At 35.2% G+C, this 27990-nt stretch overlaps 1 protein-coding gene across 1 annotated transcript in view; it reads left to right on the plus strand.

The window, feature by feature from the left end:
- Nucleotides 1–26069, plus strand: part of LOC309659136 (uncharacterized protein) — a 102428-nt gene extending 76359 nt beyond the window's left edge. Inside the window, exons 6-7 of the mRNA XM_082458456.1 lie at nucleotides 1015–5014; nucleotides 7820–26069. The gene's annotated coding sequence lies outside the window, so the exon portion shown is untranslated. The remainder of the gene's footprint in view (nucleotides 1–1014; nucleotides 5015–7819) is intronic.
- Nucleotides 26070–27990: the final 1921 nt, after the last annotated feature.

Below are 27990 nucleotides of genomic sequence, written 5' to 3' on the forward strand. Positions count from 1 at the left end.
AATTTTTTTTTCTCTACCATTTCTCCCACCATCTAAAATAGAAAGAGAAGCCAGAAGTTCTAGGTTTGAATCTTGGTTCTTATCTTTACTGGCTGCTTAAGCCTGAGCAAGAGTTAAGTTTCTCAGCTTCAGTTTTCTCAAGTATAAAATAAGAATACTGTTACCCACATCAGAGAAATATGTGTAAGCATTAAATGAGATAATTCATGTGGAAAATATCATTATGTAAAACTACTATAAACTAGAGGATATAAATGGCAGGATTTTGGCCATATCTAGCCACAAATGTGTTTGAATTGGCTGACATAGTTTTGGCTTCCACAATGCTATAAAACAATTTTAATTAGTTGCCAACTTTCAAATATTGGATGATTTCATATAAAGTATGGATTTTTAGTTTTCCTGAAAAAAATCATATTAGCTGGCTGTATTGGGCTCATATTCTTCTTGGCAAAACCAAATAAATGTGAGTAATGGTTCCTCTCCCACTGGTGGCACTTCCCGTCATTCAATTATTTTCCCCCTGACAATGAAGGCTCAATTTCCCTTCTTTCTGGTCAGCTTCACTCATGTGTAGCTTAACTCCTCTTGCCAGTACATTTTTGTTTGTGTCACCCACCACTTTGTGCTGAAGTGCTTTTCAGATTTCATCACAGAGACGTTAAGGAACAAATGACTGGTCCGTCTTCTTTATCAATTATGAGATTAAATACATAAAATCTCCCATCACTACTCTAAGGTTGATCTCTGTTAGGGCATCTCCAGTTCCTGAAGTATACCAGGCACATAGTTATGAGCTCAATAAATATTTATGGAGTGAATGAAAACATGAAAGAATGACAGTGATGTGCTTACTACCCCAAGGATACATCTGAGTAGTTGTTTGTTTTAATTTGAGCATTTGAAAAAATGGTTTTGCTATATAGATTTCTTCCTGAAGATTACTTACTGAAGCAGAGAAAAATGTTTGATGTGTGACATGTTTATTGTTTGATTTTTTTATTTTTACTACAGGATGTCCCCCAACAAAGTATGGCCCAAATTGTGAGCTAAAATGTACCTGTAAAAATGGTGGCCTTTGCAATCCTGTGGATGGAAGCCCTTGGCTGGACAGGAAATTATTGTGAAAAAGGTAAGTTGATTACTACCTTCTTTCATTCAATAAAAATCTGCAGCGTACTGCCATTGGTTGATAAAGTATAGTAGAGACCTGTGAAGGGGCTCTTTTCCAATAAGTTTATGCAAGTTGTTTATAATTATGATTGCATTTCCAATAAAAATAATGTTAATACTGATTGATTTTGTTACCTTGTTACTGGAATACCACATGAAAACTCTTAAAACTCTTAAGTAATTGAAATAGTATTAATGGGAAAGAGCTCCTTTGAGACCTAAATCCCACTCCCCCTCCAGCCACTTCTGGAGGCGGGCGGGATGGAGGATGCAGGGCCCTGGGCAGAGCCAGTTCACATCAGGAGTGGACCCAGCTGCAAGGAGAGAAGTGGAGGATTCTGGGAGCAGAGGTCTCCAAACTGCACCTCATCGGGAGAAATTTAATCACGCACCACCATAAATGTACTTTTATTTAGAAGTGACATTCATGTGCTTCTCCACTAATATGTACATTATAAAGGTTTAAATTGATAATGAATGGATAAAGATCAATAGTTGTTCTAATGTTTTCTTTTGGAACCACAGTTGATAATTTTGTACAACACTGAAAAGCATGCACCATAGTTAGAGCACATTATTGTAGGAGATAGTGCTGTGTTTTTGCAGAATATCGAGAAGGAGCAGTGAGGCAGAGCATGGGTGAGAACACTGTGCTTGGGGCCTAAACTTGGGGCGCCCTGAGTAAAACATAATCCACGGGGAACTTTTACCTAGATGGTTCCAACTTTGGGGGCTATGGCTCTTTAGACCTGCGGCCCTAACATACTCTCACAGTGAGTGTGAGTACCCGCCATCCTTTGCCGCTAATTTGACCATCATGAAACTCGGCAGCATGGCACAGGCGAAAGCACCTTGCACCGGGGGTGGATAGCCCATAGGCTAATCTCTGCTCTGCTGACCATGCTCTGTGCCTTGGAGAGGTTCGCAACCTCTCCCTGAGTTTCCCATCTGAAAGTGAGTACGATGACACTTGGAAATGACAGCCCTTCTAAATCCAACATTCAAGACCATTTTTCACAGAATTTTTAAAAACATGGATATCCTCCCTAATTCATGGGAAACAGCTCCTATCAATTTTGTGATATTTGGGACTCCTAAATCAGAGGAATAGCAGTGTGTTTAGAATAGATGTGTTCATGTTGTTTTTGTTTCTAATTCAGAGTTGGATAATTCTAGCATTTTGGGTTGTGGGATATTTTAACGTTTGATTCTATCATTTAAACTCTTTATTATGGAACATTTCAAACACATACAAGAGTTACTGAGTCATGGGGTAAGTACAAATGTAGTTTTGCAACATACTGACAGATTTTCTTTCATGTGGGATTGTACCATATTGCATCCTCATAAACAACATATAGAATGCCTGTTTCCTCACAAGGGAATCAAAAGAGTATATTATCAAAATTTTGGTGAGAAATGTTGTATTAGTGGAGTTTTAACTTTCATTTTTATTATTATGAATAAAGTTTTGCATCCTCTTTAATGGGTAAGGACGTTTATCTATAAATTGTCTATTTGTACTGTAAATAGTTGTACTTTTTGTGTGCCCATGGGAGGAGGTGAGCTCGGGGTCTTTTTTATTCCACCATCTTGACCACTACCATCCCTGCATGGTTTTTTTTTTTCCAACAGGATAATTGGGTTTCTAACATGACAGCTGACTTTTTTTTTTTTTTTTTTTTGGTTGTGTTGGGTTTTCGTTGCTGTGTGCAAGCTTTCTCTAGTTGCAGCGAGCGGGGGCTACTCTTCCTTGCACTGCACAGGCTTCTCATTGCAGTGGCTTCTCTTGTTGCAGAGCACGGGCTCTAGGCGTGTGGGCTTCGGTAGTTGTGGCACACGGGCTCAGTAGTTGTGGCTCGCGAGCTCTAGAGAGCAGGCTCAGTAGTTGTGGCGCACGGGCTTAGTTGCTCCACGGCACGTGGGATCTTCCCAGACCAGGGCTCGAACCCGTGTCCCCTGCATTGGCAGGAGGATTCTTAACCACTGTGTCACCAGGGAAGCCCGACAGCTGACTTCTTAAAGCACAAGTTGTCAGGTCTTCCTAAGGCTTGGAAATGATATAACATCATTTCCACCTCATACTCTTGGATACAGCCAGTTATGGGTTTAGCCCAGATTCCACAAGGTTATTGATGACGCAAGGGTGTGAATCCTAGGAGATGTGCTTCATTAAGAGCATCTTTGGATTATAGATACTGCATGATTCAAAAGACTTTTTTTTTGTTTTTATAAAATATGTCTTTTCTCTGTTTTTTAAAATTTTGAGTCATAATTAGGCATGGAGTCCCCATTCTCAGGTTTTAGAGGAATTTGACCAGGTTTTCTTTTAATACTTATATGACACCATTTTTGACATTCAATTCTCTGATCAATGTAAAATATTTTTCCTGGTGTATGGTGTGAGGAATAGATCCATTTCCCCCTTATGTGGCTTTTCAGTTGTCATAATCCAGGTTTTACAAGTCTGTCTTCCCCACTGATTAAAGATGCAGGCTTCATCAAATACTAAACATTTATATGCAGTTAGGTATAGTTCTGGATGCTCTGTTCTATTGATCTGTCTATTTATGTGAAAATGCAATAATATTTTTATTATGAAGTCTTTATATATGTATTTGGTACTGGCAGGGCAAGCTGCCCTTCATTGCTCTTCTTTTTTGGGGATTTCCTGGTGTATTCTTGTTTGTCCTTCCAAAGGAAATTTATAGTCAAATCGTCTAGATGCAAAAAAAAAAAAAAAATTCAGGTTTCTTCCCACTGGTTTGTTGTCCTCTGTGTCTACTCTTTTAAGGAGAATTAGCATATTTCTGATATTAACTCATCTCATTCAAGAATAAACATTGTTTATCCTTCCATTTGTTCAAGCTGTGTGTTCCCCAATAAGTAAAACACTTGATTTTCATATTCATATTATGATATAGCTATTAATTTTTAATTTATTCAGTATTTTTACTAATTTTAAATTATTGTTCAAATGTTTCTTCTGCCTTTATGAGATTAATAATATGATTTTTCTCTTTAGGTTGATAAATATGATGGATTTATCAATGAAATTTTTATACTATTACATGACCTTTCATTCTTGGAATAAATACTATTTAGTTGTGATATATTACTTTACAATATGTTGTTGGCTTCTGTGTACTTTTTTTATAAATTTGGCATTGAGTAAAATTGAGCTGTAGTTTTTTATGCATTTTTTTCAGGTTTTGGAATTGATGTTATACTAACATAAAAAAACATATTTGAAATTTTCCTTCCTTTTCAATGCTCTGGAATAGTATAAGTAATAAGGTGATGATCTGAATTGTAAAAGGTTGTAGGATTTACCCGTGAAGCCTAGGACGGGTGGAATTTTTTTTAATTGGAGCTATTTTACTATTTTCTCTATTGTTTTTCTATTACAGTTAGCCTGTCTAGGTTTTCTGCCTCAAATTAGGCCAATTAGGTAAGTTGTCTTCTATAACTTTTCCATTTCATTTAGGTTTTTATATTTATTCATATACTTTTCAGACTTACTCCTTTTGATGATCATTTGACATTTTTAAAAAATTGTATTTGTGCTTTTTCTCTTTTTTCTTGATTGCACTGGCTAATGATTTGTCTGCCTTGATTTTTTTATTAATTCTACTGTTTATTTCTGTCATCGAACTCATTACAAATGCAATTGTCTTAACTAGAATTATTGCTTGAGTGGTTTCTTTTTCAGAATGTTTTCCTGGTTATTATGGTCTGGGCTGCCATTTTAATTGCAAGTGTCAGAACAGTGGAATTTGCAACAGGTTTTCTGGAAGCTGTGAGTGCCTCCCAGGTTATTATGGAAGAGACTGCGAACATGGTAAACCAAGAAAATGAGTGGGCATATTATGGTGTTGATATATTTTAAGCTTTAAAAACTGTTTTTTAAATCATAGAAGTAATACGTCCACATTATATCAAATTAGATAAACAACAGTTTAATGTATATTCTTGCAATATATTTTATAGCTCTAATTTAAGTTGTGGGTGTTGACAACTGGCATGATGAAGTAATTGGACTTCTTTATTCTTTTTGGAATAGTTGTTGAAAAAAATTTCTATGGTTCTATGATTATCTAGAGTAGACACGGGCTGACACACTCAGTGGAATCAGCTGTTGGTCTTTTTGAATGAAATCATTCTCCTTCCCCTGGCTGCCTTTAGACAGAATATAGACAAAGAAGCTGCTTATTTGTTTCATGTTAACTTAGGCGTAACTCTAAAAGATCTGCCTTCAAGTTTCCTTTGAATATATTTATTTATATCACTTCTTCATTTGGACTCAATGTTTTCAACTAAATTGGGAAAAAGAAGAATTACGCAATAATTTGTCTTTGACATCAGAGAGCCCTGATGGACAGCACACAGAAATTAAGATATGAGAGTTTAATCTCCAGAATTAGTTGTATACGGCCTGGCTCTGCCATATAAAATATGTATAAACACAACTTCTGTAAGTTTCAGTTTCCTCATCTATAGAATGGGGATAATAATAACACCTGCCTTAAAATGTTATCATGAGGAATAAATAAGAAGATACATGTAAGCATTTAGCACTGAGGCATGTCATAAAAGCGTGATGAACATTAATTATTTAGAAGTAAAGAATTTATAAAGCCTCTGTAGTGATATTAACAATATTTTAAATTGTTTCCACTTGTTTCAACCTGTCTTTAGGCTCTAGAAAACATATTTCACAGAAACAAATCCTACTAATCCTTTCCAGGTTTAGAATTCTTGCCAACCACTCTGATGTTTCTTGGGTTAGGGAGTACGGAAGCAAACATCTTGTAGTTTTTGTTCATTTTGTTTTCAAAATTGGAATTAGAGATACAAAAGATGGAAAAATATATATTCAAGCCCCATAAATTTCATCCTACATGCAGTAGGGTAGCAAGTAAAATTTTGAACAAAGGACATCACTTTGGTGAAAGAAATCTGTAAAGTGGATACATTATTAACTGTTAGGAAAAGGAACCATTTGTTGTGTCCATGTAGGAAGCTGTAGTGATAGTCTAGGATTTCAAAAATCTATTCTGGGATCAAAATGTAAATGAATGAACAGAAAAATATCTTGGAAGAACAATTGACTGTATTTGGCAATCGATTTGGACATGTAAATGAGGAAGATGTAGGAATCCAAGATAACTCTAAAGTTCTAAGCCAGGGGACCTGGAAGAATGATAGTATTATTAAGACAAATGGAAAATTTGAGCAAGCCAAACTTTATGAGCTCATTTCTATATATAATTAGAATAGGGGAGATAAAGGAGATTTGATTTTTTTATGTATTGTCAACGAAGATTATATAAGAATGAACAGAAGAAACCCTGCACTGAATCTTCCTTTATTACTCATTTTTTTTGAGTTAAAATGAGATAAGAAAATGGAAGACTATATTATATAAAATAATATATATCAAATTAGATATTTGATATATATTCTTCATCCTCATCTCTTTTGGTTTTACCTCCTTTTTCTGCTCTCTGAATGTGAGTTTTTCCTAATGTTAAATCTGTCCTGAGTAGCTCCATTCATGTTGAAGAAGTGTCACACACATGAAGCCTAGGCAAATCCAACTCTAGGTGCCTGGGCAGGGGGATCAGGAGACACAGAGAGAGAAAGAAAGAGGAGAGAGCAGGAGTGAGAAGGAGAGCAAGAGAGAGAAAGAGAGAGTGGATAATTGAAGGGTGAGGAAATTGCATGCCCCTTCTGTTCCCAATGATGAGTGGTGACCACAGCCCTAGCAAAAACTCAAGGTAGGGAATGGGAATCCTTTGTCTGCAGTCAAACTTAGCTCTCACGTACATCCCTCAGGGTGAGGATCTCCCTGGGCAGAGGACAATTTTAGCATTCCAAGAAATGCATTTGCTCAGATGACATAGTCTCTAAATCTAAACAAATTACTTCTGATGTTCAGACACAAAAATACTGATCTTCTCCAGCCATGGAGGAAAAACACGTTATATCAGACTTACTAAGAAACAGTTCTATATCATACTCTATAGGCTATCTAAGGAAATCTTTCAAAGGTTAAATTTCACTGACTTTACAACATAACTTCTTCATAAGATGTTAACCTACTACATATGCATCATATTCTCTGTCTTCTATTTCCTTTTTCTCTCCTTTTCCTCGCCTGTCTCCCTCACACCCACTTCTGTCATCCATTCCAGGACTTTAAATATCGAGAGCTGTGTGAATCACCTTCCACAGATACTCTCTTATTTATTTAAAGAATTTTAAATTCACACTAAATTTAGCCTGGATCTGAAGTTAGAAAACATTGCTATTTGAAGTGTTTAGGTTATTAGAGGGTTTTGATGAAGTCTTTGTCAGATTATAACACATTCTAGCAAATAAATTTTATCTACTTGAAGATATTTTAAATTTTCTTATGGACTTTTCTAGACTAGTTGTAGAGAATGGCACTGATATATTCACATATCTGCATGACAAATGTATTGTCAATATGCTTCTCCATGTAATTTTGTCTTGCTTTTCAATTCTGTGCTCTTCTCTCCTTCTTTGGTCCTGATAAAGAGATGACCTAGAGCATATCCTTTAATTTTCTCCTTATTTATTCTTAAATCCAAAATAGCATTTTGACATTTTCATTTTCTAGCATGCCTTCCTGGATTTTATGGTTTGAATTGTGCTCACATCTGTGACTGCAAAAACAGAGCCAACTGTGATGCAGCAGGTGGACAATGCATTTGCCCAGCAGGTTTCCACAGCAGCCAATGTGAAAAAGGTATAGCCAGGGTGTTTTTAAGCGTTGAATGTGGGAATTCTGTGTGACTGTGAGGTCTTTCCATCTGAGGGCAAACGTGTAAACCCGAATCTGAACCATGGAATAATCACCTGAGATTTGGACATTAAAGTGACAGGAATTCACTCTACAGACAGTATAATGAGTCCTGATTTTGTTGCTGATTGGTCAAAATTTTTATTTTGCCCTAAATGAAACTATTTAATATGTCAAAACACTACGAAAGCAGTTAGTCTTCAATGGACAAAGATTCTACTCTAAATGAGAAATATTTCATTGAATGCTTTTTTAAAGAATGACATGCATTGGATTCAGTGGTACTGAAACAGATTCAAGGGCTTTATGAAAAATATTTAAAGATGTGAATTAGGCATTTATCAGTAGAAGTAATGGCAGCCATGAATGTGGATGAAGATATAGAGGTGAGAATTTGGGCTACTCAGTTTGAAATAAAATATTATGAAGCCCTGGTCCATTCAAAACAATGCCAAACCACATCATTCTCAGTAAAGAATTCCAAGTCCCATTTTAGTCTATATTATGTTTGCTCTTGTGTATATATGGTTACAACCCCAATAACGATAATGATAATATAATGATAGTGGTAATTTGACTTTGAATCAAAGTTCTTACCTTAAAAAGGAACTATAAATTAGTCCCATACGGTGTCCTCATATGTCACTAGAACTTTACATGTAGTGACTCTTGTCCATCCTTTATTCACTTATTCATTTATTATTTAGTGATTCGATACAATGTGCATCTATTATGTGCCTGTTCTGTGTTAAATTCCGGGAACATAGTGAAGCTTACCAACTTCTGGAGAAATAGACAGTAAATAAATAACATTTTAAGGAAAACTATTTAAAGCAATACACTTGGCTGGGCGACTCAGTCTCATTCCTTAAATTCCTGTCTTCAAAAAGCTTGCATACATTCTAACTTGTACAAACCAATGTTGAAGTAACTCAACTTTAAGGCCCGAGTGTGATACCGTGTATAAAATGAAGCTTCTTTCTGAGAATTCCGAAAATTTCCTCTCTTCTTCTGACCAATCAGTCTCACTTTATCATCCCACTTTGCTCTTGTGGAAATTGTATCTTTAATCTCAATTTAGGCGCATCACTGACAGCTCAAGGAGTTAATTTTTCAGCGTTTCTCTTTCCTGGGTAGAGTGTTCGCCTGGAATATTTGGAGACAATTGCCATCAACTTTGTGATTGTGAAAGAGAAAACTCCTGCCACCCAGTAACTGGGAAATGCCTCTGCCCACCTGGAAGAACAGGAGCCCTATGTGATGCTGGTATGAACCAAAGCACTTTAGGATGTCTCTCTGACTCCTAAATATATATTTAGAAATATATACACACGTATATATCTCGGAAATATATAGACATTTTCATACTAAAAACATTATTCAGTTAAAGAATATCGCTCCACCACTGCTTGTCACCTTGCCTTAGGGTATGTAGTTGTTACGTTGTAGGCACCCAAAATCAGCAGCACAGCTGACAGAGAGTACCTTGTAAGTACCTCAAAGTATGCAGTTAAACACTGTGATCACAAAAGTGATTCAGAGAAATAACTAGAATTAAGGCAATTAAGGTAAGGTCCAGGTGGTATTCTTAGGAACCAAGTTCTCAGCTATTCTTTGGGAATTGAAATCGATACTTTTTCTTTTCACTCACAGGAAGAATAGGCTTGAGTGTAAAATTCTAATTCTTCAGGCACTATCTTTAAAAAAAGAGAAAGTAGATGGAATGAATCATTGACTTATCACTTGCTATCAAACTTAACGGATGCTTACTAGATGAAAAGGTTTTATATTAAATTCATAATAGCCCTGAAAGACTGACTCTGCCACTGATATGACCCAAAGTAGAGCATTTAATCTCAGAATTTACCTTCCTCATCTGCCAAAAAGGAGGGTTGAGGCTATGTATTTCTAAGATCATTTCCAGCACTAATCTATGATTATGTAATCTGGGATTTCAATAATGCTGAGAAAACCTCAGTAACCTTCCAGGCCACAGGAGAGTGCTGGTCACCTGGCACCATCTCTTCTACCCCACCTTGCTTCTGAGAAACAGCAATAAAAACTGCTTTCTTCGAATGCCAGGCACCATTCTAAACAGTTTGCTTGTATTCATTTCATCCTTACCGCAACCCTATGAGATTGTTGCTCTTCTTATCCCATTTGACAGATGAGGAAGCTGAGGCTCAGAAAGGAAGAAAGTGGCAGAGCCAAGATTTGAACCCAGGCAGTCTGGCTTCAGACCTTGGGTGATGCTATTAGTAGACAATATTGTATCTATGTATATATGTAAATATCTGTATCTAGTCCAGAACAAGGAACCTCCAGAGACTCATTAAGAGTCTTGTATTACTTCCTACCCCTCCTTCTTCCCTTTTGTGTAGACTTATAGGATAAGGCCAAGGGGTTATGAGTAGTGACTCGGAATCCTGTAGGATCTTCCAACTCAGGAGCTTATTGATATTGACATTTCTTTTCTGCAAAGCTGCTTCATTAAAATCTCTAATTCTTGTGTTTCACTGCACTACAAGTTTCCTGAGAGTCACATCCATGTTTACTTGTCTTTTATCAAAAACGTTTAGAACCAAGTCTAGCACATGATAGCTTTCAGCAAATTTTTGTTGAGGGAATTCTTGCTTCCCTTCTGCATGTTCTTCATGGAGTCACAGTAGACAGAAGTATCTGAACTTTGTGAAATCTAAACTAAATCTGTCAGAATAAACATCCACATGACATCTTGGTGAAGCCACGGTAACATGTCACCAATGAAACACTCACTAAAGGCAGTGCTTATAGCATTGGTGCTTGCATCTAAATCCCAAAGAAAACCACTAATGTGTATTGAATGCGTATTATATGCCAGGCATTTTCACTTATACTAGGCGCCTTTACTATTATCACCATACCCATTTTATAGATGAGGAAGCTGGGAGCTGAAGCACAAAAGAGGTTAAGTAACTTGCCCAAGGTTACACAGCTAGTAAGTGGGAGCTTGGGGATTTGGAACAAGCAATCTGGGCCCAGAGCTAGACTTTTAACATCCCCACTGTACCGCCTCTCAAGGAAAAGAAAGGGATAGGACTTTTCAGTTGTCAATCTGCATTGTCCATTAACCACACGTGCTACTTAATTTAAATTTAGTTTAATTTAAAATTCACCTCCTTAGTCTCACATGACATTTCAAGTGCTCAGTGGCCACACACGGCTAGTGGCTACAGTATAGGATAGCTCAGTATAGAACATTTCCGTCATTGCAGAAGGTTCTATCGGACAACAGTTAGCAATGACTTAAAACTAGCCACTAAACCAGGAGAGCTTATAGACAGGCCGAAAATTAAAGCCTCACTCTATGGAATTTCTGTGGACTAAATTCGCTATCACATAGTCTCTTTCATCCACAAGTAAATTGCCACTTGACAGTGGATGCTATGTATTAACTTGTCCATTCTAGGTGGGCACCTCAAGGCCTCTCTTGTCGTGAGCTCTTTGGGGTACCCATGGCCTACACAGACATACTGCAGGCTCTTTTATTTGCATTTTTATTTTCAATTAAGCACAGTTCATCTGTGATATTAACTGTGAACAGCTGTGTCTATGCAGGCACTATAAAGATAAAAGACCTCATTTTAATTTGAACTCTGGTAAAGAACCTATTAAACCGCCATAATATTAATTCATAAAAGAATGTAGCAGCTTTTTATTGGATAACTTCCCCACCCCCTTGGTAAATTAACATTTGCAGACATTCAAACAGATGTCTTAAATACACATCGTTATTAACATGAAAATGCGGTATTTTTGTAAATTAAAATCAGATTCTGAACTGCTCAGTAGAGATCCTGACTCATAACTCTTTTTCAAACAAGAAAACTAGGTCTTACCACCAAACTAAGTAATTCTCCCACATACTGGACACAGGTGGTTATGCTAGGTTAAATTTGAAATGACACATAGTTTTTTTTTTTTACTTTCATAAAGTTTGATGATTTAAAGAGAAGATTCATTTCAGAGCAGTATTTGTGTCGCCTCCGAAGTTCCTTTTACCTACCTGTAGTTCCTTGATTTAGGAAGGGATTGAATTACTGTTTGCTCACACTGAAACTCTGTTAAAAAAATTAATTGCAAAATTGATATATTTTCCATTTATCTCACATTTAAAATATAACTAGTTAATTAAGATGAGAGCTAGACCATACTGTAACCTACCTTCATTATCTGAGAAAGAAAAATAATATCAAATAAACATCCACTGCTCGTGGAATATTCAGGGTGACTCTCCAATCCAGCAAGGAGAATTTTGAGGCAATAAAGAAATGTTTAACAAAATTTGCTCAGACTCAGAATTTGCTCTAGTACCTGTATCTTTATGTTTATATCAATATCTCTACATTTTCCACTTTCCACTTCCTGATTTGGGCTTTCTTCTACATATGCTTGATACCTTGTGTCTTTCCACATCATAGTGCAAAATGAGGAATGAGCACTAGATGAGAATTTAGAAATCCAGCTCTGTCATTTACCAGGGATCTAACGTTTGAGAAGGTCCCTTAAGACATTCCAAACCTCAGTTCATCTCTTTCTAGAATGAGAGAGCTTACCTCACTGCCTCTCCTACCTCAAAGGTGTTTGTTAGAACCAATTAAGATAATGTATTAGGAACCCATTTTGAAAAATGGCATAGGGCTAGCTGACTGTTATTATTGCAAAGTTAAGTTTCTCTGGTCCTTAAACATTGGTAAATTGAGTTATTTCCCAGTCTTGCCTGACTGCCGAGGAAATGTGAAACCATTTTCTGTTTCCATGGGCTGGGCTTGGCTTTCTTCCCAACCTCACAATCCTTCAGAAACAGAACCTGTTAATTCTCTGCTAATTCCCTGCTGGATATCAGACTAAGACCAAATGCACAGGCAGGGGTGTGATGTTTGAGGGGGCCCCTTTTAGTCCACGTTTCATTATTTTGATAAAGCTAACACTTTTTAATTCCTTTTCTTCATTTCTGTACTGGTTGCAATCACAAAGCAATTCAACTTAAAGATAGTTATAACCCTTTAGTACATATAGTATTATTTTACACAGGGGATCTATGGCCCTTTTGACATATTTTAAGAGATGAAAGAGTTGAATTTAAAGTCATTTCCTTTTCAGCAACATAAGCATAAATAATTGTGTTTTCAACATAAAGACAAACTTCATATATTGTGTATTCAGGGTGAGTTTTGCCTTTTTCTGGTCTCAGGACAACTAATCCATTTTCCGTGTTTCCCTCACAATGCACTGCTATTGAATAATCTAATTCTGAGAAGGCACTTTAAACATATAAGTTGCTGTCCTGTCTTCTCGTCTTTTCGATTTTGTCACTAACTTCCTTGACACTCCCCAGCCTCCTCCTGTTTTCCATTAAAGTCCTTACTTTTCTTATATAACATTGTAGCATGGGAAAAAGATACCAATGGTTAACCAGAATTCTTTACAAGCCTATCATTATCTTATTGCATTCCAAGACATAGTAGTAAAAAGACTGTATGATAGAAAAGCATATTTGAATTGGCTTTATTTTTATTTTTCCCTCACGGAATGCAGGTCAGGCCAGTATGGACCCAACTGCTCTCTGAAGTGCCAGTGTGTCCACACAGCTCACTGTGACCCTCTCAATGGGAGCTGCACTTGCCCCCCCCGCCCCAAGAGAATGGGTCCAACCTGAGAGGAATATGGTTTCGACAATCCTCAATAGCCAAACACTAACAGATTCTCAGTGGATGAATAGAATTTTGCTGAGGTTCACCCATGGTTCATCATCTTAACTTTGGCAGAGAAATGTCCTTACCCAACCATCTTCAGCCCAGCCTCGCCTGTTGTGAGGTGAAAAACAGGACATCTCAACTTTATGGCCTCCAAGCATAAGTTCCATTCTCTAGCCTACCCTTCCCAACTTCCTTTTGCTGCAGAACATGCCCAAGAAAATGAGAATGTTTTTTCAAGATCCCAAATCGTAGTAACATTTTGGACTAAGAAATGAAACTTTTTATATGCACAGGAGGTATTTAAATTTGGAAGTAAGAACTGCTTTTCAGTTCAGGTTGGACTGCACTGAAATATTCACACCTATTTACTGAAGACCTCAGTGGCCATTAAGTAAGCTGGGTCCTCTTTAGAAATGTCTAGAATTTCATCTGTGTGTCCTCGGTATCCTGCTTCACAGCTAAGTCAGCTTCAGATTGTTAATGCATTGTATTTCAAACATGACTTTTGGTGTGGGAGGCTATTAAGACTTTAGCCACATAAATATCAGGGTAAAAGTATGAGGTGCAGACTTACAATGAATCATCAAAGTGTTTAGTGATGTTCTCGCCATCACTGGTCAGCAGACAGGAAGAAAAAGTGAGGAGAAGTGATCAAGGCAAGTGCTTAGCCTGCTCCGAGGGACGCAAATTTCCCATGGAGTAGGGCCTGCCTGGAAGGAGAATTTTAATCTACACTGTAATCTTGACCCAAATTGTTCATCGTTTAGGTCAACTCTACAGCATTTGTAAGCAAAAGCCCTGTGATGAGCCCCAGAAAGACACAGCGATGAATATGATTGTAGTTTTGCTCTCAACTGGTTTATACGTGTTTAAAATTTCAGACGACTGGTTAATTCACTTCAGAGAACAAAAATTTTCGTGATTAGAAATGTTGTTACTCGTGTTATCCATGCTTTATTGGGATAAACATAGAGAATACTGAAATTATATGACTAGATATTTGACTTATATACCGTCTAGAGTAGTTTTTAAATCAAAATCTATTTAAGATAGACTTGACTAAAGGATTTATGAAAAATGCTTGGTGTTATCAATTCAGTAGAGTTTCTGAGCTTTACTTAACATTTATCTTCCTATATCTCCGCACATTTAACAGAGCTATAGCATACCTATAATAGGCAGCCGTGTCAAATTTAATGTTATTAAATAATATGAAGGACTTGATTAGATAACTTCCTAAGAGATTACTTATAAATTTGCTTTGGTCTTAAAAAAGCTGCAATCAGCTTATCCTTTTCTATTCTCTAGCTACAGTATTTGAAATTAAAGTTTTTTGTTTATGTTTAAATTCATTTTAACTATTTTTATCCAATGAATGGAAAACTATGCTTTATTCTCAATATTTGCTCATTTTCCTTACCTTTTACTTTTCAAGCTTCTCTCAGCTATCCTCATCTGACCTGCAAAGAGAATAAGATATATAAAAGCAGCATTCTTTCTTGGGCTGCCATCCACCACTGGACTCCCTTCATTTCAAGACTTAAAAAAAACAATGACTGCAAACAGGGAAGAAAAGCAAGACACCAGGTTTCTCTCCCTTACTAGAGATGTTGTTATCACCTAGTAAGACAGACAAGAAGTCGGCAGGAAAAAAAAGTAAGAGATTTCTTTAGGTTGAATTTTTTTCTTATATACTGCTTAACTCTTTATAAATGAGAAGCCACATGTAAACTGTTAAGCATGATTCTTGGCAAATGGCAGATGGTCCATATATTATCTCCCTTCATCCTCTTTTCCACCCCAAGCTCTAAAACTAACTATGAGAGTGGGAAAGCAAAGTCATAGCATAAACCTGTATTTGCACAATCACGTGACCCTTTACACAAAGTGAATTTCACTTTCATTGTTATACCAGTCAACAGGAGCCAATGCAAGTTACTGAAGCCCCTTTTCTTTACAAAATTGGTATAGGTTTCCCTTTCATATCAAAAAAGAAAACAGAAAAATATTTAAAATCCAGAAGGTTTCCATTTTACTTTTAGTCACCTTGAAGAATCTTAAGTAGGACTCTACAAAAGTTAATAGTCATGTGGTAAGTCATCCGTTCTAAAAATATTCCAGTTCTTCTCTTTGAGGACACTAGTAGATGTCTAAAAATCATTGTAGGCAATGACATTTCATTCATGGACCAGCATATAATAAATGTTAATCTTAAATAATTTAACAGATGGAAAAGTATAAAATAGAATTTCCTTGCAAAATCATATAACAGAATTTTAAAATTCATTTTTTAAATAACTGGCATGTTAAAATGCTTTAAATTAAGAAAATAGTATACAATGACCCGCATTTCTGAATAAGTAAATATAGCATACGTTTTACTTCTATAAGGATTTACCTGAGCTTTCTACATGTCAACAGCTATTCAGGTACAGTAAAGTGTAATTTGGCTACCAAGAAATAATTTGCACAAAATTTTTAAATATTCAACTGTTGTTTAAAATGAAGCATGATTTAATAGGCATGTCCTCTTTATTTATTTTTTTAAAATCTTTACTGGAGTATAATAAATTGCTTTACAATGTTGTGTTAGTTTCTGCTGTATAACAAAGTGAATCAGTTATATGTATACATATATCCCCATATCCCCTCCTTCTTGTGTCTCCCTCCCACACTCCCTATCCCAGGCCTCTAAGTGGTCACAAAGTACCGAGCTGATCTCCCTGTGCTATGTGGCTGCTTCCCACTAGCTATCTATTTTACATTTGGTAGTGTATATATGTCCATGCTACTCTCTCACTTCGTCCCAGCTTACCCTTCCCCCTCCCCGTGTCCTCAAGTCCATTCATGTCCTCTTTAAAGTCCAACATCAAATGAGAATCACTGTCATTGGGTAGAAATACTTTATATTATTCCTTCTACTTTCCCTCCCTATATAATCTGCCCCTTAAATGTAGACATGCTGACCCCAAAAGAAATTCACCCATCCATAATACCCCTTTTCAAAGGTGCCTATGCTGTGATGTTTCAGTCTCTCTCATTTGAAATACAACATCAGAGTGGGGATTACTATGCTTTTCTGCGATAATGTAGCTCAAGTTTAAAGAAAAGTGAGCAGATGTATAGAAGTGCGCTGGCTAATTTGTAGTCTCCATCTAAAAAGCCTGGGATATACCATCTCAGTTTAACACCTAACTTTCCCCTCACTCTTTCTAACTTCTACGTTCATTTATCTAGTTTTCCAGATGAGACAGCTATTTGACACAGGTTAAATTATTTTTAGAGAACTTGGAAATCATTCGAAGAGTTAGTGGCAAGAATGGCATTTCCTTTGTTAGAAATAGCAAAGAGGGTTTGGCTTCTCCTGGGCCTCTTTCACCTTGGTTTCTCCAGGACCTGGTAATACAAATGTAGCAATAATTTAAAAAAGCATTTTGATGAAGTGAACAAATAATAGCAACTGTCTACACTCTAGGAGTTATGTATGCAATTCAGTTGAAATAACTTTTCATGGTTCTATAACAGAAAAAAAAATCGAAGTAGCTGAGCTTTTAAAGTAGATTTCAAAGCGATTCCAAAGTTTTGACTCTTTTTGCTAATCATGTGGAAACTAGTTCTACTTTTTCTGCTTATATTTTAGTTTTTCTAAATCAAAAAACACAAAAACCAATAATTAAGGCCTAGGAAATAATTTTAAAAGCAGTAGATATCTCTTTTCTATATTCTTACAAATACTGACATGCTCTTTCATCTCTAAATCTTTTGTCAGGATTATAGGAAACACCATTTAATCACTCCTCATTTTAATGTTTATGTGCAAATAGCTCAAATTTTGAAGAATATTAATTCAAATGACAAATATTAACATTTTAATTAATATTCTTCCACTGGATATCTTAAAAATATATAGAAAATTTCATAATGTCTCTCCTTGGAAAGAATGTAAGAATATCTATGAAATATAATTTTATTGCTCAGACTTCATGAGAAAAATTCAACAATAGTCCATCAGACAAAAAGATTCATGTGAAGAATTGGATATTAAGTGCTTAAGTGTTGGCAATATTAGTCTCTTGAAATGTAGAGCATTGGTTTGTGAATAAAATTCCATATGTAAGATTTGGATGAATTTGGTAGCTAGTGTTTAGCATGTATTTGATGAATAATGGAACTGGTAACTGATTAGATATCTAAATAGTCCACTGGTAATATTTCACATCATTTATTGATTGAAAAATGGCCTTCGCTAGTGTCACTTTTTAACTATTACCTAAAAAGCAATTTTCTGTATTTTTTAACTCTCTTCTGAATTTACTAATTCACTCAGAAATATTTATTGTCTACAACACTGATACTATTGGAGGCAGGAAAAAATAGTGGTGAGCAAGATGGGTGTGTTCCCTGCCCTCATAAACTTACAGTCTAGTATACGATGTTAGCCACGGAGAACAATGTTATTAAACATTCTTAGCTTTGCAGTGAGTTTTATAGTTCATCAATCCTTTCAGATTTCATTAATCCTTTCCTAAGTCTATTTCTCACAAATGTGTTAATTCTCCTATATTAATACACACTTTGATAAATCAAATGTATTCTACCTAACCTTAAAAAATCCACACACCAGGTTTTACTCTTAATGCCACTACAGGAAATGAAATATTTTTTAAAAACTCGTGAAATACCATTTTACATTTCTAGAAAACTATATTATTTTTTGTAATGTAAAAAGGAAGTCCACTTTCAAATTTGTTATTGTAGCTCTAACGGCATGGAGATTTAGGTAGTGGAAGTAGAGAAAAAAAGGAAATATTTCTCTTATTCTGAAAAATGTCATGTTCTTTCAGCATCCACTGCTGCATTCTCTGTCGGTCAAGATAAGTGTTTCCCAGTGAGAGAGGAAAGTTTTTAGACATTTTTAAGAATCTGGTTTCATCACAAAGCAAGTAGTTCTCTCAAGCCTTAAAAAATACTTGCTATTTTAATGATATCGGAAAACAAGATCAGATAATTTCTTTTTTAAAAAAATTGGTAAAATACACATAGCGTAAAATTTACCACCTTAATTTTAAGTGTCTAATTCAGTGGTATTAAGAACATTCACATTGTTGTTCCACAACCACCAAGCATTATTTCTTTTTTTATAGGAAGAACTTCTTGATGCCAGTTGCATAGTCTGTACAGTCCTCAGCACAAACTGTTGGTCTACTTGAATAACTTAATTGTATACTGCCTGCACTTGTGAATTTTTTCCTATTTTGTGAATATTTTGATTATTTGAAATTATGCTTTCTATAAGTTTCTTCTTATTTGCTAGGCATTTCTGAAACAAAGACATTTTTCACCTTTAAACAGTTACACTTTTCTGAAAGATCGTGCAATTAGAAAAGCGGTCATCGTTTGCTAAGCGTATCACAGTTGTAGCGCATCCATTTTTTCATGTTTCTAAACATATTGAAAAAACATCAGACAATCAGCAAATTCATTGTGCTCTATGAAATATTAATTGAATTTGTAATTCTGTTTTGAACAGCCGTCATGAATTTCCCAAATTTGTACCCTTTTCCTAAATGTCTGCTCCCCAGAGGCCACTCTGGCCTTGAGGCAATCACAGTATCAAGGAAATGGTACAGAGGCTCTCAAGGCCTTGAGGCCTCAAGCAATGAGTGTTCCATGGAATTAAAAAGTAATCGTATTTAATAAAGAGAAAAGGGGGGAAGGAGAGGAGAATTGCGTGAGTCTTATAGTCAAAACAACACCAACGACTAGAAAACTCTGGGTTAAACATAGATTAAATAGTATACTTCACTGAAATACTTGTTTGGAGCTCTGATATGGATTTGTGAATTTCAAATAGGAAGACACAGTGTGCAAAGAATTCCAAATTTTTTAACTAGGTAGTTCCTTTTTTTTCTTTTACGTAGTTCCTTTTTTTAGGAGCGTTTTGAAAAACAAGTGTCCAAAGAAGCACCATTTGTGAAAAATGAGAATAAATGTGAACTTGAGTGAGTCCTCAAAATCATGCTTGGTCTGGATATCCTGATCACACAATTTTATGGTGTTTCTAGTAACTGCTTGAGAGGATTCTAAGCAAGGCCTATATTAGTTTATAGTTTCCCACAGATCTGCTATGAGCCAGTAAGTATTTGTCAAAATGGAGCTTTGAAATGCGAAGTAAGATGTTGATGAAACTCTTTTAAAGAGTTCTGCCTTTCTTGTTTGTCAAATTAATATGAGAAATTGAGTAAATGCTTTTTTAAACATTAAGAACAATTAGGAAGATGTGAAATAAATTGTATTCTTTTTAAATGAAATATTATAAAAGTTATACAGAAATATATGTTAGAAAATAAAAGGCTAAGGTTTTGCTAACATCTGGGCATTTTATAGTGGTTTTATATACCATATTTTGAACAACCCATGAGGATTATTATAAATGTGTTAAAAATTCCAAAGCCAGAATGTTTAATAACACACTGGAATGAACATAATTTCTTTTTGAGAATTGCCAAATGGTTACATAAGTTGTTGTCATATCATAATTGAAGTATGTGGACTCTAGTGATACTAGAGTTATTATGATCTATTATTCTTCACTAATGATCATCATATCATTTATTAAAAGTTTAACATAAATTAACCCCAATTCTATACACACACACACACACACACACACACACACACACACACACACACAGACCTATTTATGCTGATGGTGGTGAAAAGTTGTGGAGAATTTCCATCTGGATTATATATTTTAGACACTTTCTGTTAAAACTCCATTAAAAATTCTAAATTATTACAAATAAATGTATAGGCTGTAGTATTCAGAAAAATCATCTTCCTCACTTGTAAACAAACACCTCCAGTTCTATGTGACTTTATGTATATACTTATTTAAATTTAAAAATTAATAAATTGCAATCCCATATGAATCACAATTCATATCGGTTCAGGCTAAAATACATCTTCCATTTGTAATATGAGATACCATAACCTAGCTATATGATGTGTTAGATAACCAAGCAAAACAAGGGTGCAACACTTCTGGAATAGAGAATTTTGTATACTTGGAATCATAGAAGCTCAGAATTGGAAAAGACCTTAAAGCTCCCCTAGTCTTTTTTTTAGGCAAGGAAACTGAGAATCACAGGACCAAAACTTTTTTACCTCTTCTCTCCCATCTTATGTCTTCCATCTTTTGCCTTTTGATTCTGCCTTTTCCAAGACATATGAAAAATTCTTCTCGCTTAGGAGAGTCAGAGAACTTTGCTTTACAGAAATTCTTTTGAATTCTAGCTTTGGTGTCATAGACCTTCCCAACTTTCAGTGTCACCATTTATTAGATATTGATGCTATATCTGGGAGCAGTAGTTTCACGCAGATATAAGGAATTGAAGCCAAGGAGAGGTTCATAGTCCTGTAATGATTTCACTGCCCTGTGAATTTTAAACATTTTTATATTGTCTTTGGCATATATTATTCAAACCTTATATTTTATATGTTTAAAAGACAGTTTAGCCTACATATAACAATATCTTAATTAACCACAGCTATCAATTTCTATAATGAATGATAAGCACAATTCCTAGATTCAATCCACACAAACATTTAAGTTTAAACATGTAATTCTTAGCAATTATACTCCAATAAAGATGTTAAATAAATAAATAAATAAATACCTACATAAATACAAAAATAAAAATAAATATGTAATTCTTTAAATTTATTATGTAAGTGCCAAAGAAACCTCTGAGAAACATTATTAGTAATACCTCCACCTGTAGCCATAAGGAAAAGTTGCATTAACTTTTTTTTCCATTAGTGTGAGAGCACTTGAAATGGAAACCACACTGATAACAATGAATCTATTCCACATAATTTTAACTAACCAAGTGTACTGCCTTATATTTTACTTACTTGACAAAGATATATTCAAGGTAATTTAAAATAATTAAATAAAAATGAGTAATCTGAATATGTGTATACTTCTAAAGCAATGGTTACCAAATTTGATCAGGAAGCATCTGAATATCATGGTGATCAAGGTAGAATATGAATTATTAGGATATTTGATCATATTAATGAGTTGGAATCAGTGCTTCTTAGAGAAACTATAACTCTATTATAGGTACATGGTGCAAAAATCTTAGACGTGAATATATATGATCACATTTATTAACTGTCCAGTTAGGCACAGTCACCTTTCTATACGTATTCATAAAATACATATTTTATGATACTTGGACATTCACTTTGTCAGACTCAACAATTATCAGGCATCAGTTTTTTAAAGGAAAACTTATTGGTCAAACTGTTAACAAATCTAATCAAATGTGAACTGGAAGAAAGATTGGCCATATTCAAGTAAGCAATGGAACCATTTTCCAAGTTTTCTGCCCGCCATTGTATAGTTTGAGAACTATTGCTCCAAAGTCTATATTATGGTTTGTTGATTAATAATTTAAATAGTAGGTAAAAACGGTGACTACATTTCAGTCTGTGAATATATAATTTTGGAAAATAGAGAACATAAAAATTTACTCAATAATGTACTTTTTTAAACAAATGCGTGTTTTAAAAATGGTGCTTATTTTGAACAAATGTTTTGATGATACATTTTTCTCTGCAATAATGTATGTGTTAAGAGTCATAAACATAACTGAAATATTAATTTTGGAACGAACTCCAATAAAAATGTTAAATAAATAAAAAAATACCTGCATAAATACAAAAATAAAAATAAATAAAAAATAAATATGTAAATCAATAGCTAGCAATTAAAAAAATGTTAAATAAGTCTGACATTTGTTAGATCCCCATGAGTCGATTTGACAATGTCAATTAACTAACTGACACGGTGCTTTTTCCACTCTGGTTATTTGAAAGGGTTGTTGTGACACATTAATCTCTTTAAGAGGTTTTCCTCTCCCCTTAATCTCCTTGTTCTATTCTGGCTTTTATGGATTTTTTTTCTCTTGTATGTTATATCCTGATTTCATTTTTTTCTTCTTTGTAAACAGTAAGAATATCTTATCTTTTCTAACTCACAGAGTTGGTGCCAAATTATTTGTCCATGAGGGAATATCCTTAAACACTAAAGTATTATATGTATGTTATTATTACCCTTTTAATTATTATTTAATCAAGCAAAATGCGGTGAATCAGCTGGCTCCGTGTACAGATAAAGTGGTTTCTACAGATGTTTCTTCTCAAGCTGATTATGTATGTTTATCTTTGGGTAATAATAATAATTATATAATTGGCTAATGACATTTATCAAGTTCTTAATATACACCAGACACCACAGTAAGCATTTTTCAAACATTTACTTAATCTTCACAATAATTATTTGGTAGATACGAGTTTGCATCTGATTTTTCTTTTTAACAGTTGAGAAAGTTACGACCTAAAGGAGTCTAATCACTTGCTGAGGTCATAGGGCTCATAAGTAGACAGAGCTCAGGTTTGCTTGATTCTGGAGGCCAAGTTCTTGTCTATATTATGCGTGCAGTTCTAAAGCACTACCATATAGGATGAAGAGCTATAGCTGAGAATTTGAGAAAGTAATAAAATTTTGGCAAAGCTAAACGAGAGTGGGCTTATACTCCAGATTCTGATCAACACATGTAGATTTAATCACATTTTCAACCACTACCATTTTTGGCACATAAAAAAATGTGTGGTGTGTGTGTGTGATTTTTTTTTTTGATATGTGTACAAGCAATGATTAAGCAAATGGTATCTCTGAGTGACCTTAACTTTTGACAAAGAAATTCACACTAATTCTATCTGTGCCTTGTTCTCTCCCAATTCCAAACCAGATTTTTAAAAATCAGAATGAAAAAAAAAAATCCCTGGGGTGATTTAACTTAGGTATTACATATTTTGGTTTTTAACTGACAACAATATTTCCAAATATCTCTTGCCCCTATTTATCTGTCCACTTAACTTCAGACCTTACAGACATTCTTTACTGGAAAGAGGAATCAGGTTTTCTCTTCATATTTGTGGGAATGTAATATTCCATTTCTCAGGATTCATAGAGATGGAACTTAACATTCTTTATTTTAAAACTTTTGATGATGGCTCTTTGAGTGTACCAACAAATCCAGCATCTCTACCATCCCCTCCGACTTATGTTTCTACATCCTTGCTCTACCCTTGAACCCATCACACCTTCCTGCCGTTCTCTCTGCTTGAAATACTCTTTGTTCTCTGCATGGTGAGGTTATTTATCCTTAAAAGCTCATTCAAAGAGTCTAACCTCATCCTAACCGCCCCCCCCCAAAAAAAGTATAAAGAAGTTTTCTTTTCAGACTTCTGCAGCACAGAAGCTGGCAGATAAAGGGACGGAAACAATGATTTATGGAATTGTCAACTTCATTAAAAATGAATTAGAGACTGATCTACCTGTCAGGAGGCCTCCTCTCTTAGAAAATTTAGAGCTCCTTGTTTAAATTTCAAACACTCATTCCCCTTGTGGCTATAATTGGCTTGGACAAGCAATAGCCAAATGAACATATGTGGACAGTAGATGCCAAATAATGCAATTTTATTGAAATATTCATGTGGCTTTTTTGTTGGCGGGAGAGTATACTGTTATCTCACCATATATACTTAGTTCGAAAAATGCAGCATAAGGAAAAAACCAGATCCCATCTGCCAGACAAAATAGCTATAAAGTGGAGAAATAAGGTTTTTAATGAATCCATTGAGAGTAACTTGAGTTATTTTTTAATGTAACAGCAAATAAACTCTTGAGCAGAGCTGCATAGCCATGTAGTATTCTTTTAATTTATAGCTAGGCCAAATTCAAATCCTGGTTTTAGCTAAATTAGAATGTTCCCAGAAGAGAGAATGATTAGACAGTACAAATGAGCTCTAAAATCTGGCTCATTGTCTAAGGGGACTAGAATTCCATCCTCAATTCAAGACAAGTAAACATTTCTCCATATATTCATGAAACTCACTGCAGAACTTGGCTGGATTTTTCTGTTTTCTTTAGCACATGTCCACAAAAACAAGAGCTCTTCCATATTCCACTCTGAAGGAGTGTGGGATAAGATCAAACACCTGTTCTTTCTTCTTTCTTGGCCAACGTTGTCTGTCTCCATTTTCAGACTTCTATTTTAATGAGTGCTTTTTTTCTACTAATAGACTCATTTGAAATATAACTCATTCAGTTGATTTTAATGATTAACGAAAGATTCTTTAACAACAAGGTCCCACTGTATAGCACAGGGAACTATATTCAGTATCCTGTGATAAACCATAATGGAAGAGAATATGAAAAAGGATATATATATATATGAATCACTTTGCTGTACAGTAGAAATTAACACAACGTTGTAAATCCACTATACTTCAATAAAATAAATTTTAAAAAATAAGATTCTCTATATTGGTAAAAATTAATTACAATGTACATTGTGTAAAGCAAGACATTGTAAGCAATCAGAGGTATTTGGGGTTTGTCACTATTGAGATGCATTGTTTTCCTTAATACTTCACAGCAGGGAGAAGAACTCTGCAGAAACAGGACTTTGAATCCTTCATTTGTCCTGTCCCAATTGAGTATCTTGGACTGTAGTTTAACATGCCTGTCTCAAGAAGGGAATAACTCAACTCAGGTCCCATCTGTTTTACAGGCTGATGTGGGCGTGTTCATGTTATCATCATGAAGCCTTACAGGTTGTTTATGTAATTATATATGAAGGCATTTACAAAATTCCGTGCCTCTTAGCGTCAGGAAACCTTAGGTTGTTTCCCAGCTCTACCTCTGGGCAGCTGGGTGATCAAAGCAAAGTATTATCTGTTAAACTACATTTTACTCACCTGGACAGAGAGGGACAAATTTCTTCACTCAAAGTTAATGAGATGTCTAAATGAAAACAGAGCACAGTGCCTGGAACACATAGATACTCAATAAATACAAGTGGAATTTGGACTAAGTAGTATAAGAAAATCATCTGAATCATCGCTCTAGGACTTAAGTCTTTGAGTAGAATAAGTATAAATATCGAAATTGCCCAGAATTTTAAATATATATATTCTGTTATTTTTACTGGAAGATGAATGGTTATTGGTATTTGTAACAATGTTTCTAATACTGTTTGGCTGGTTCCTAAAAGAATGGTGTTACAAGAATATTTGCTTCCTATCTGGGGCTGACAAGAGGTGACGATGTCACACGCATTGGGGATCACACAACGGGCCTCCTCAGCTAGGGGGCTGGGATGTCTGGGAAGGTGAATCAGAGAATGTCTTGTGCCATTTTTGAGTAAGATGGTGCGGAAATTGATGGCATAGCGAAAGGGATGGTTAGCATGCATCATGTCTAAATGTGTGATCAGATGAGTGATAGAAATCTGAGCCCATCTTATTCTTTCTGATTTGTCTTAAGCCCCTACAAACCCCAAGCCAAGTGAACCCCGCCCTGCCATTATAATACAAAACACATTATGGTAAATTAGACAAGTCACTATATTCTGTCACTTCTATTCTTTAAATTGGAGGCTTTATCATGAGGAATTTACTGCTCTTTTAGCATTGTTCTCAAGGGCGATTTGCCCCTGTGACTCCCAGCACAAGAAGTCATCATCTCCTGTCAATGTGGGAGGGAAGTGGGAGCAGGGTGGGGGAAAGAAAAGTGAGGAAAAGAAAAACCAAGACTTCTGACCTCTAGAGTGTTGGGCAAATATGTTAGCAGTGTTTAAAATAATAGAATCCATGGGTTGAAAAGACCTTAAAAACCCCATAGTCAGTTCTCACTCAGTGAAGCAATCATTTTTATAACCATATGTCTCATACCCATCCAACCTCTTCTTGAATGCCTTCAGTAATTCTTGCATATTAATCTGTTCCCTTGTTACTAGAAATGTCTTTTTAAAATTAAGACAGGTGCTAAACTCCATAGAACTTCCAGTCTTTGGAAAATAAGTCTTGTTATTACTCTACTTGACAGTCTTTCGAAGGGTTGAAGCTAGCTTTTATGTTTCATTACTCTTTTTTTCTCCAGGTGAAAAAGCATCAGTGCTATAACCGCTCCTGATATCCTTTGCTGACATCCTCTGAAAGTGCCCCAGATTAACAGTGAGTCCTTTTCATAATTACCGAACCTATAGCTGTTGTTTAAAATAAATTATTACATAAAACAGTTTTTTCTGAATACTTAAGTAATAATATTCATTGTGTCAAATCACCCATAATCTCACCCCAAGATAACCACTGTTTACATTTTCATGTGCTTCATCTTTACATACTTTATATCATTTTTATAGAATGGATTATATACACAATTTCGAACCCTGCTTTTTTTCTAATGTTATGTTTGAACAATTTCCTATCTCCTTAACACTCTTTGAGAAGATGTCTGCAGTAATTCATCCTAAATCTAGCATTCTAAATTCTATCTTGATAATATCTTCTTCTTGACCCCTTCACCCTAAGTATCTGCAGAAATTCTTTTTGAAGCACTTTGTCAACATCAGGACTATGGCTATAAAGACTTGAAGCACTTGGCAGGTAATCACTGATAACAAAACACTTCAGGTACAATAGAAAGCCAGTGTTTTTTTGTTTAGAAAGTTGGTTGAAAATGAGAACACTTCTCTCTCCTTTGTTGACCAAGTCTTCCTTATTGAAAAGACACTTCTGAAGCAGATAAAGAAATTTACACTCTCTATTCATAAGGTATTTAATCTTTGTATTCTCATGATGACACACTGAGGGCCATTAGCCGAGGACCCTCTCCTGATGACAGAGGTGGATCCCCAGTGAAAGGAATCAAGTGAAGGTAAAGCAGCACAAGGTTTTGTAACCATAGTTACTTTAAATCTAAGATTATAAACGTATTGTTTCCATTATGAAAGATGCATTAACATTCCTGTTTGTCCAGTCTTAGAAACCTTGTTATCATGGCTAGCCTGTTTACTTACTTATCTCTTAAGGGATGGCTAGGCTTAATTAACACTTAAACATTAACCTTGAAGATATGTCCTGGGAGTGCCAGAGAGGGGGGATAGAATTCTTTGAAAATGGGATGGAGTAATCTCAAAGAAATGCTGAAATTCTGAGAGAAACAAAAACTTTATCTTATGAGCCTCTTCAAGAATTTGCTCCTACCAACTTGGAAAATTCTAGAAATGACCACCTATGTCATTATACATGCACCTGAATGAAGTGAAGGGTGAAATGGGGGGACTTTGGAAAGTAATCCTTAAAAAAGAAAATTGCTATATACTTTGCAGC

Source organism: Balaenoptera physalus (assembly GCF_965194825.1).
Source record: "Balaenoptera physalus genome assembly, chromosome: 4".
In the NCBI taxonomy this organism is placed as follows: Eukaryota; Metazoa; Chordata; class Mammalia; order Artiodactyla; family Balaenopteridae; genus Balaenoptera; species Balaenoptera physalus.